The sequence below is a fragment of the Monopterus albus genome, unplaced genomic scaffold, assembly GCF_001952655.1.
Source record: "Monopterus albus unplaced genomic scaffold, M_albus_1.0 scaffold409.1, whole genome shotgun sequence".
Taxonomy (NCBI): domain Eukaryota; kingdom Metazoa; phylum Chordata; class Actinopteri; order Synbranchiformes; family Synbranchidae; genus Monopterus; species Monopterus albus.
Window position 1 is genome coordinate 48,130 of NW_018128289.1, and position 11,006 is coordinate 59,135.

Consider the following 11,006-nt stretch of genomic DNA (forward strand, 5'->3'; position numbering starts at 1 on the left):
GCCTTCTTCTTCTGTTTGTCCACCACTACTATGTCCGATTGGTTGGCCATTACCAGTTTGTCAGTTTGTATCTGGAAGTCCCACAGGATCTTAGCTTGGTCATTCTCAACCACCTTTGGGGGTGTATCCCATTTTGACTTTGGGACTTCCAGCCTGTACTCGGCACAGATGTTTTTGTCCACTATGCCAGCCACTTGGTTATGGCGTTCCATGTATGTCCTGCCTGCTAGCATCTTGTACCCCGCTGTTATGTGGTGGATTGTCTCAGGGGCATCTTTGCACAGCCTGCACCTGGGGTCCTTGTCTGGTATGGTAGAACCCAGCCTCTATTGATTTACAGACATATATATATACATACAAAACACTTCTGCCTTAACATCTGCGTTTATGAAGCTCAACGTTTCGATTCGAATTTTACGTGTACACATACAATGCCTCAAAAACTGATGTCCTCACAATTTTAGCGCCGTTACAGAACTACATCCTGGAAAAGTGTCTATTTTTCATGCGTCTGATTTACCTTAACCGCGTACATGGTTTGTTCGCTGAGTATGAAGGCTTGCCATACGGCTCCCTGTGACGTTATTACGTACTTCGTTACGTCACTCGTGGTATGCTGAGGCACACAAGGTCGTTGTAGTAGCCGTAGTTAGCCGCAGGCATGATGTCTCTTATTTCCCGGTCAGGGGCTTTTGCCCCTTATATGAAGGCTACAGCTTTTACAGTCGCTGGTCCCCTGAAAGTCCTGGTACCTGGAGTAGTTGTAAAGGGAGAGAGCATTTTGTTGGACCCGAAGAAACAATTTCTTTGCCGCGAGTCGCTAAACGGTCAAAGCCTAAAGACGGGGCCTGCAGTGACAGTTAGCATTAATGGTAAGCCTTGTTATTGAGTGCTAGCGTGATCTTATCTTAGCTGGATGAGGTAGCTTTCTGCTGTTTTATCTTGTACATCGACAGTCACACCAAAAACCCCGAAAATGAAAGATATGTCCTCATACAACTGTCAGCCACACAGTCAGTTGGACCTAGCACAGTTGGCCAACGTTTGTATCTGGCTTTTCCAGGCTATTAGCTAATGTTAGGTGGCTGCATGGCGGCCTACACCCGAGGTTAAAATTAAAGTTAGATACGTTAAGATTACGTTACTCTTCTTCTTCGGTTGTTTAATTATTAGACAAAGTTGCTCTGAATAACTACCGACAATTTAGTGTATGTTTGGGGTGTTATGGCGCGGAACATAGGTGACACAGTCGGATGCTTCTGTGTGTCTGTCACCCAGTAGCCTGTTTATTAACTTTTTCTGCATTTCTTAGTTTGTCCAGTTACCTGTGCCCCCTGTATTCAGTGCTAAAGGTAAAACAGGTGCACAAAACTATGTAAGTGCAGAAAAACATTTCAAACAAATCCAAGATAAGCGTGTTCAAGAGTAAGGGGTTACTGAATATCCCTCCGAGTTAGGTCAGTCTGAGTTCAAATAGGAGGAATACGAAAGAGCTGTTATATCATCGTTTTCACCCATGAGCCCAGTTACTCTGATTTAATACTGAGTTTTTACTCACAGCTACAGTAGTATGCTGTTCTTTTAAAATTTGGGATCTGCATCTTGTCTCTCACATGATTCGATATGAATCGCGATAAATGGTTAACAAATAGGTACAAAAACCATAATGAAAAATTTTGATGATTCAGTAGATCAGTTTTAATTTCGTTTTTATTTGAAAGACTGTACATGTGTTCAAATACCTTTTTAAGGTATGAAATTAAGTGTTTTCTCAGAACAATTTTGAATTTCAAGCAGCAAAAGCCAAATACATAAAACATGATGCCTGCTGTTTCTGACAATAGTAAACCTCCAGCTGGGGTTTCACCTTATCATACAGAGCTTTAATGCATTTTTCACTTAAATCCTGCTGACTTGTTTTTGTCTGCCTCAGCTTCAGAGTCACTGTCATTTATCCAAATTTCAACAGCACAGGTGCAAGCAAATGAAATGGCTTATAGCTTCAGTTACTGACTTCGACCCAGCCTGGTGGAATTATCAGCTGATGTACTCTGAACATAGCTGCTACATTAGCACTGTTACTTGCCTCCAGCTGACTGCTCGTGGAGCCAACTGTCACATTTACCTCCGTTTAACAGTGTGTTGCCTTTATAACATTTCTACTTGTGAGATCGGTCTTGCCTTCATAACATTTCTACTTGTGAGATCGGTGGTACTACCGGTATAGGTTCTGCACTCTGAGGTACCTGCTAACAATAGCACTGTTTGCTCCTGCACCTATCTGTACTGTGCATGGCATTTTTCCTGGACCTGCGTTGTTAAGGAGGAGGTGTGTTTTAATACCGGCGGGAAATGTTGAATACACAAACACACACACGAGAGGCACGCACTAGAGCGGAGCACAGCAAAACATAACAGAAAACTTGTCAAAGATCAGTTTGAGGTCTATATCGATTTTTAGATCTTTCTTTGAACTCATTTGGTTTGAATCTGTGATTTTCAACAGATGCGGCCGAAAATCTGACTCGTATTGATTTTCCGATTTGTAGTGGTTTATCTTTACACCCCTATTTAAAATCCAACTTGTCAATACTATTTATTTCTAAATAATTCTTAAAAACAAAGATGTTGACCAAAGTGCTTTGCAGGCAGTCCTAATATTTTAATGTCTGTAGACAGGTGTGTTGGGTCGAGCTTTTGTGGCAGAAGGTTTGATACAGGATTTACACAGCCTCTTTTCAACTCCACGAAGAATGAAAGACCAAAGTTCAGTTACAGGTAGCAACAGTAGTTTTCCTGGAGCATCTCTGCTAGGTCACTAACGTAGGTTGTCATATCACTGACTGAAAAATAGTTTTACTTGTAAAACAAGCATTTAGTTGGACATTCACTGTACATTGTAAGCACTGTAAAGCTTTTCAGTTATGGAATGTTTATGTTGTAGATACATTTGTATTTAGTTGATTATACACAGGATCTGACTATGCTCCGGCTCAGTCACTGCACCACTGTGGTTTCAGTCTTCACGGGGAATTCTTCTGAACCATCTGTTCTTCATCAGACACATTTATAATATAGTTTAATGCTATTTTAAAGGCTTTTTGTGCTTTACACCATAAATACACATTTGCAGCTTATTCAGGTGGTATCATGGTATCAGGTGCTTTGTGGCTGAACTTAAATATAAAACTAAATGAAATATCATCATTGACAATGTTTTTGGGGCTTTGGAGTAATGGGCAGCTCTAGTGAAAATAGACCCAGACACACTTTAACTCAGCTGGCAGTGGAATATCTCAAGCACTGGCAACACTGCTCGATCCTATGTACAGTGGCCATTAATGTTCAATTAAGGTAATCTCTGCAGACTAACTAACTGACAACCCACTTCTGTTTGTCTCCAGGCTGTGCAGGCATCAGATTTACCCACACAGACATCACAATACCAGACTTATCTGACTACAGATGTCCAGAAGTGCTCGACCCCAGCAAGACATCCCAGGAGAGCTGGGGCCACAACTGTGATGAGCGCCTACGCTGCCAAGACAGTGGTCACTCAGTTTTTCTTCCATGAATGCCTCGGCTGATGTCCTGGCCTTGTCCAAGATTGAGATTGGGTCGCATCAGGAAAGGCCCCGCCCCTCTCAACTTGGAAGTCCCATCCTATGAGTATTCAGATGATGAGATGGTGGTGGGATAGATCATCTTTGTCAGATATTGTACAGCAGCTTTCACCCTGTCAACAGCACAGCAGAAATCTGTATGATAAAGGAAATGTTGAGATGTTAATACTGTGTTCATGTCTGTTTGCTTCTGCCAGCTGCAGACAAACTGTTCCCAGCACCTTGCTAGAAGTTTTTACACTGATGAGCCAAAACACTGACAAGCATGGGCACTCTGAACAGTCAGTTGCTACACAGCCACATATGCAGCAGGGTGTGATTCACTGTTGTATTGTGAGTCATTCCTCCTGTAATAGTCCTTAAAATTTTCTGTGGCTTATACCACAATGTCCTCCTGACAGTTTGGACTAGACATTTACCTCACATATCTAATGCACCTGTTCATGGTTCTTCCCTCCTCGGACCTCTGTTTTTACAGATTCACTGCTGCTGACCAGCACCATCCCATGAGCTTTGCTGTTTCAGAGACACTCTGTCCCTTGTGCAAGTTGCTCAGGGTTCATTTCTCCCACATTCAACACTTGGACTTATAAGACCATCTGATATATCCCAACCTTGACATACACTGTTGTTATAAAATAATCTTATGTTTTTCACTTAATCTGTAGTCATAACGTTTTGGCCTATTGGTGTATAAAGGACAATTCATACATTCTTGAATGCCTGTTGGGGCTTTTTGTTGAGCAGGCAGTGTATGCAAAAATTTTGGAGGCCTTGCGAACTCTATTGGTCCTGGAGAAATGGCAAAATTTATGTTTGTAGTGGATACAATGATGCAGAAAGTATGAATTGACCTTAATTTCTACATGTGGAAGCATTTTATTCTCCACAGTATCTCTCAATCTGTGGCACAACTTTCCCAAACATGACAGCAAATCTACCAGTTGGTAGTCTTCGCTACCTGTTGTATTTAATGTCATACAATCATAATAATAATAAAAGAAACCAGAGCTGCTTCGTTTTCTTCTAACTTCGTTGTTGAATTCATTAATACCTATAATGTAGAATATGAGTTAAATAGACAAAGGCTAGAAATCATGTCAGTCAGATACAATCCTTAGTTCCTGAATATGATGTAAAAAGAATGAAACACCTGCAGGCTATACTAAGTTGTAGTCATTCTAATTAACCAAGAACAAACATATTCAAGTGTGATTAATAAATATTTGTATTTTGACAACCTGGACTCAGTATTAAGCATTTCTTTGCTTAAAATGATTACCTTTTTTTAAATTACTTCTTCAGTACCTGACTGTTAACAGACATACAGAACATCACATGTAAATGTGGGATTTGTGCCATGAAGTCTTGTCACCAATCAGCAGGCAGCTGTGTTTCTGGTGATGAACAGGTTCGGTACCAGAGTGGAACTGAGATGTGGAAAGTATTCAGGTCAGAACATGAAAGTGTGTGTGCTTTTACTTGCAGTATATTTTGATCAGTACATGCAGGTTTGGGTGGTGACTGCACACATGGTGAGTGTAGTGGAAGGTGGAGGTGCGAATGATCCCAAAATACATCATCTGTCTACAATACGTCTACTGACCTTCACTGGGTAAAAATATAATTTGGACATTTACTGTACAAAGAATGACAAATTCATTTAGTAAGTAGGGTTGCTGAGATTTTCTTTGAATGTACTTAAAGATTGGCTATTTTTATGATGTGATTATTTAGTTGGCTTTAGTTTTATGGTTAATAATTAAAGTCAAACTCAGCCCTAGTCATTTCATGTGTGCTCCCATTTATGACTAAATGCTTTGCTAAGACAGCCTGTGGGACTCCAACATAAGACACTAGATGAAAATATAGAAGCCAGGTTGGATCCACACCTTGACAGTAATCCTCCCACAATCCAGGGGGCTAAACACTTTACTACGCTGCACAGCAATCGAGGATAGTACCAAAGTACAATTCTGAGATACTTTTGCTTAACTTGTTTCCACCTTCTCCTACTTGGGTTTTCCACACTGCATTTCATGGGGGAATATTGCATTTTTCTCTGCACTACATTTATCTGCAGCTAAATGTACAGATTCAGATCATACATAAAATTGTGGTACACGTAATATACTCCTAAAGACTAAAGCAGTGATTTCCAACCCTCTTTCTTGTGACCCCTTAAGGTCAATGTCTGGTTGTGGCTAATATAAAATAGCTCCACCTCTAGCAGATGCACAGAATCACGTCATTCACACAGACCCAACCTGTAGTTTTATTTTTAATACTTTAACTAAATGAAGATGAGAATGTGTATAAGTTTGAGTGCATCAATCAGTGGTTGCTATTGGAGCTGTCTACATGGCGGTGGACACAAGCAGTTTAATGATAAATGAATGATCCTGTAGGGACAGTGGGTGGATCTCCCACAGGTCCACTGGGACCGGTTGGTGGGGGTGGGGGTTAGCTGACATTGGCGAGAGGCGGGGACACCATGGACAGGTCGCCAGTCTATCACAGGGCTAATATTTAGAGTCACCATTCAACCTAAGATGCACGTTTTTGGTAGAATGACATGCTCGACCAAAAAGATGTATTTTAGTCTAATCTGTCCACAGGACATTCTCCCAGAAGGACGGTGGCTTCCTCAGATCAGTTTTAGCAAACTCCAGGCTGGTTTCTTTATGTCTCTGTATCAGCAGTGGGGCCCCTGGGTCTCCTACCATAGTGTCTCTCACCATTCAGATGGTGACAGATAGTGTGAGCTGACACTGTTGCACCCTGTGCTTGTAGGTCAGCTTGGATTAGTTTGGAAGTTGATCGAGGTTCTTTATCCTCCATTCCAATAATCCTTTGTTGTGATTGCTCATCTATTCTTTTTTGTCCATGTCCAAGGAGATTAGCTACAGGGCCATGGGCTGTAAACTACTTGACAGCGTTGGCCACAGTGGACACAGGAACAGTCAAATCTCTGAAGATGGACTTGGAGCCTTGAGGCTGTCCAGGCTTTAACACTATTGTTGTTCTCAAATCCTCAGACAATTCTTTACTCTTCTTTCTTTTCTCCATGCTCAGTGTGTTTGTGTCAACTTTTCTCCATTTTAACTGGTTCCAAATGTGATTTCTATGTTGCCAGCACCTGTTGAGTGCTACGGGGGAGTTTCATTACAAATTAAAGGAGCATCACATGTTTGCAATAAAACAGTTTTTGATGATTTTGAAAAGGCGTTAATAATTCTGTCCAGTCTGTTTTTGGAGTTCTATGTGGAATGAATCAGATTTGGCTTTTTCCTCTGCATTTTGGTGTTGTTCCAATGCAAACACAAATAAATTAAACAAAAAACATGAGAATACCAAAGAATTGATGTTGCTATCGCTTGGGATTGCTACATCTATCACTACGGCCTTCTTCTTCTGTTTGTCCACCACTACTATGTCTGGTTGGTTGGCCATTACCAGTTTGTCAGTTTGTATCTGGAAGTCCCACAGGATCTTAGCTTGGTCATTCTCAATCACCTTTGGAGGTGTAACCCATTTTGACTTTGGGACTTCCAGCCTGTACTCGGCACAGATGTTTCTGTACACTATGCCAACCACTTGGTTATGGCGTTCCATGTATGCCCTGCCTGGTAGCATCATGCACCCCGCTGTTACGTATGTGCTGGATTGTCTTAGGGGCATCTTTGTACAGCCTGCACCTGGGGTCCTGCCTGGTATGGTAGAACCCAGCCTCTATTGATCTTGTACTTAGAGCTTGTTCTTGTGCTGCCAGGATTAGTGCCTCTGTGCTGTCTTTCAGTCCAGCTTTGTCCAGCCACTTCTTCCATCTGACGTTGATACATACCGTGCATGGGTTTGTCCTTCCATGAGGGTTCCTGCTCTTCCTTCCCTTGTACTGTACATTTTATCGACAAATTATATGGTCATTCCTGAGTTATGAGCCCCATCATTGAAATATATTTAAAACTGTGATGCTCAACCATTTTTAGATGCCAAAGTCCATTTATTAGTTACAAAAAATACTACTGTGAAAACAGCAAGGATGTTATAAAATATTTTGACTGTGGTTTCATCAGAACCTGCAAACTGTATTAAAACACAACCTCAGAGTTTATATTAAGTTCTGTTTTTGACCAGTTTAACCATTACATGTTAAAATGAGTTGAGTTCCAAACAGAAAGCTGTAACATTAAACAGTTTTCTGCTATGCTCAAGCATCTTATGGTGTCCGTAAACATAAGCAGCTGGACACAATTAAGTCGAAAATCACACAAACCACAGCAGGTGGCATCCTCAGTGTTCTCACTTCTGATTGTGTATAAGTTTAACAACAGCATCATCTACACACACACACACACACACACATCTTCTTCTCTGGAAGGATGAAACTCACTGAGCTTTGTAATGTGAGATACCTCAGATTAGAAACATCACAGTGAGACAGAAAATGGAAGCTGTCCTTTTCATGGCAACAGCTGGATGAAGTGAGCCCTCGTGCTACCCGCTGTGTGAACAGTAACAGATAGATCTGCACATGGTGATGAAAGTATGACCTCAGTTAGAGGAGACCACATGGCAGTATGGTGGGAACAGATATTTCACAACAGCACAATACAGCCTCTTTTCTCTGCCCCTCTATGCAGTCAGACCCTTTTTATGTTTGACACAAGCAGCCACTGATGTGTGAAGCTGAAGTAGTCTTATTAATGCTGCCAGTCATGAGCAGCACAATGTGCAGATCCTCCCTCTCTCACAGTTAAGGCTGGATAGAAGCTCACATCACAGAGGTGACAATGCTCAATACCCGATCATTTTCCTCATACATAGCCCCTTTATATTTACAGGTTGACTTACCTATAGTGTGTACAGTACACACACACTGCAGCATGGGCCGTCTCTCAGTTGCTGTTATTCTTTCCTGTTATTTGGTGTTTTCTGTGTACATGCAGTCACAATTATGTCATATTAGTAATAAAAATATTTCAGGAATCCAGGTGTGAAATATGAAAAGCAAAAACATGGCATGTAAATACTGTATAAGGTGCAGATATGAATATGCAAATGTGAAGATTTCAAAAGTTGTTGCAAAAACTAAATAAAAAATAAACAATCTTAGATTGGTTCAAAAATATCTGACACCGGATGAAGAGTTAATGTGGAAACCTTGTTGGTTTGGCTGGTTGGCCTGACTAAATAAAATGTGCGGCTCATCAAATCAGAGTGCAGGCTATAAAAAACAAGTCCAGGGTTGTGTCAGCAGCTTACTGCAAACAATATTAAGGGGGTTGCCTAACTATGTTATAGTTAGGCAACCCCTCATGACTGAGGTAATTGTGAAGGAGTTAGGTCACATTGTATACAGACATTATTAGGAGGCTGATGAAAGCAACAGAAAACACTGAACTTTCCTACAGGAGACTGGTCTTCAGTTCCTGTGTGAAACATTGGTCTTTTTTATCCATGATCATCCCACAACCTTAACAGCATGTTAATTATTGTAACCATGATGACAGTGATATTTCATCTCCTGCAGCATGGGTAGCAGTGCTCAGGCTCTACTCTAAGGAAGTAGTTATTTTTACCCAAACCATGATCTTTTCTTCAACCCAACCAAGTTGTTTTTGTGCCTGAAACTAATGAAACTGTGAGAGTTCCCTTATCATAACTGTGTGTTTGATTGTTTACATGACAAACAAGGTCTGGTCAAGCGGGCTGCTGGAGCAACTCTGTGGGTTGTATTGTAATGGGACAAAGGAGGTACATACAGTATATTGTCACTAAGGATTGAGGACTTGTTGATTTAGATAGAAACAAGCTCAGGAAACACCTCAGACCTGCCACCATATGATGCTTCCTTGTGTGCTCTCATTGACACATTATATGTCTTCCTGTTTTACTTATGTCATTTGTAATGTCATGTGATTTTATGTTGTCATGTTTTAACTACCTGTGAAAACTGTCTTGCTTCACACTGATTTGCATTAACTCTCTGTACTGTCCTACTGCAATGAACATCAATCAATCAGCCTTTATGACATATAAATAACAGTGCAAGTCACAGTGCCTAACAGATGATTTACAAGAGGCAGAGTAAATGTGACCATTAAAAACAAGCTTTTAAACAAAACTTTGCCACTAATGCACAGAACAGTTAGATTAAATATATATACATAGATACATACGTCAATATCTACAGTATATAAATATACACACATACTGTCCCTGTACAAGCAAACCATCCAGAACCAGCCAGTCCCTCACATGAAACAGCAACAAAATGTGATCTGGTCCTCATCCAAGCCACAAAAACAACGCACCCAAGCAAATAACACACAAACAACCATAATCTCCCAGGCATTCACTGAACACATCCATCAAAGTGCTGGGAGAAAAAGCAAATGAACCCCAGGACCCAGCAAGTGGCTGCACCACATCACAGATGGGTTCAGTTGAGTTTGGGTATGGGCTCTGACTGGGATGATCCAGGTAGTGGGTTTATCTTGTTTTAGGGCCATTCTGTGGTGGATTTGCTGTAGTGGTCCTGCTGTGGGCTGTGTTATTCCTTTAAGCTTTTCCATCTTTTGCTTCCTTCTGGTTTAATTACAATGTATATGTTAGTACATGCTGTCTGTTTGTTGTTTTAATGGCTCTTTTAACACCTGTCTAAGGGACAACTGAAAAGTAGCCTTGTGGAAAACAATCCTGTTTATAGCCATGTTAATCAACATGCATCATCCTTGGAATAAATAAATAAAGAGTAGAATGATGACAGAGGCTGCTGAACTGACACCAAGTCCACACACGGTGACTGCGTATTGACATACGCAGCAAAACATGAAAGCAGCCCAAAGGCATGATACACAAAAAACACCCTGCATGCATAAACATCAAGCATGTTACACCACTTAATGTCAGAAATCAGATGCACTGACCTGGGCAGAGCCACACACACATTTTTAATTTTTTAAATTTGATTAGATGCATTTGATTAGTTGTATTCCCCCTCACGGGGCCTGGCCGGGCTCAGCCCGAATGAGTGACGTGAGGACGTCCTCCTGTGGGCCCATCACCTGCAGGGGGATCTGTAAGGGGCTGGTGCACAGTGGATCGGGCAGCAGTTGAAGACAGGGGCCCCGACAACCCGATCTCTGGACACGGAGACTAGCCCTGGGGACTGTCACCTCGCTGGTGGGGAAGGAGCCTGAGCTTGTGCAGGAGGTTGAGAGGTACCGGCTAGATATAGTCAGGCTCGCCTCCACGCACAGCTTGGGCTCTGGAACCTTACTCCTCGAGAGAGGCTGGACTTTCTACTACTCTGGAGTTGCCCGCGGTGAGAGGCGGCGGGCTGGTGTGGGCTTGCTCCTAGGCCCCCCGCCAAGACGC

The 11,006-nt window shown here is 41.7% G+C and overlaps 1 pseudogene; it reads left to right on the forward strand.

Moving 5' to 3' along the window:
* Positions 1-562: 562 nt before the first annotated feature.
* Positions 563-4,653, forward strand: LOC109951793 (cytochrome b-c1 complex subunit Rieske, mitochondrial-like; annotated as a pseudogene).
* The last annotated feature ends 6,353 nt before the right edge of the window (positions 4,654-11,006 follow it).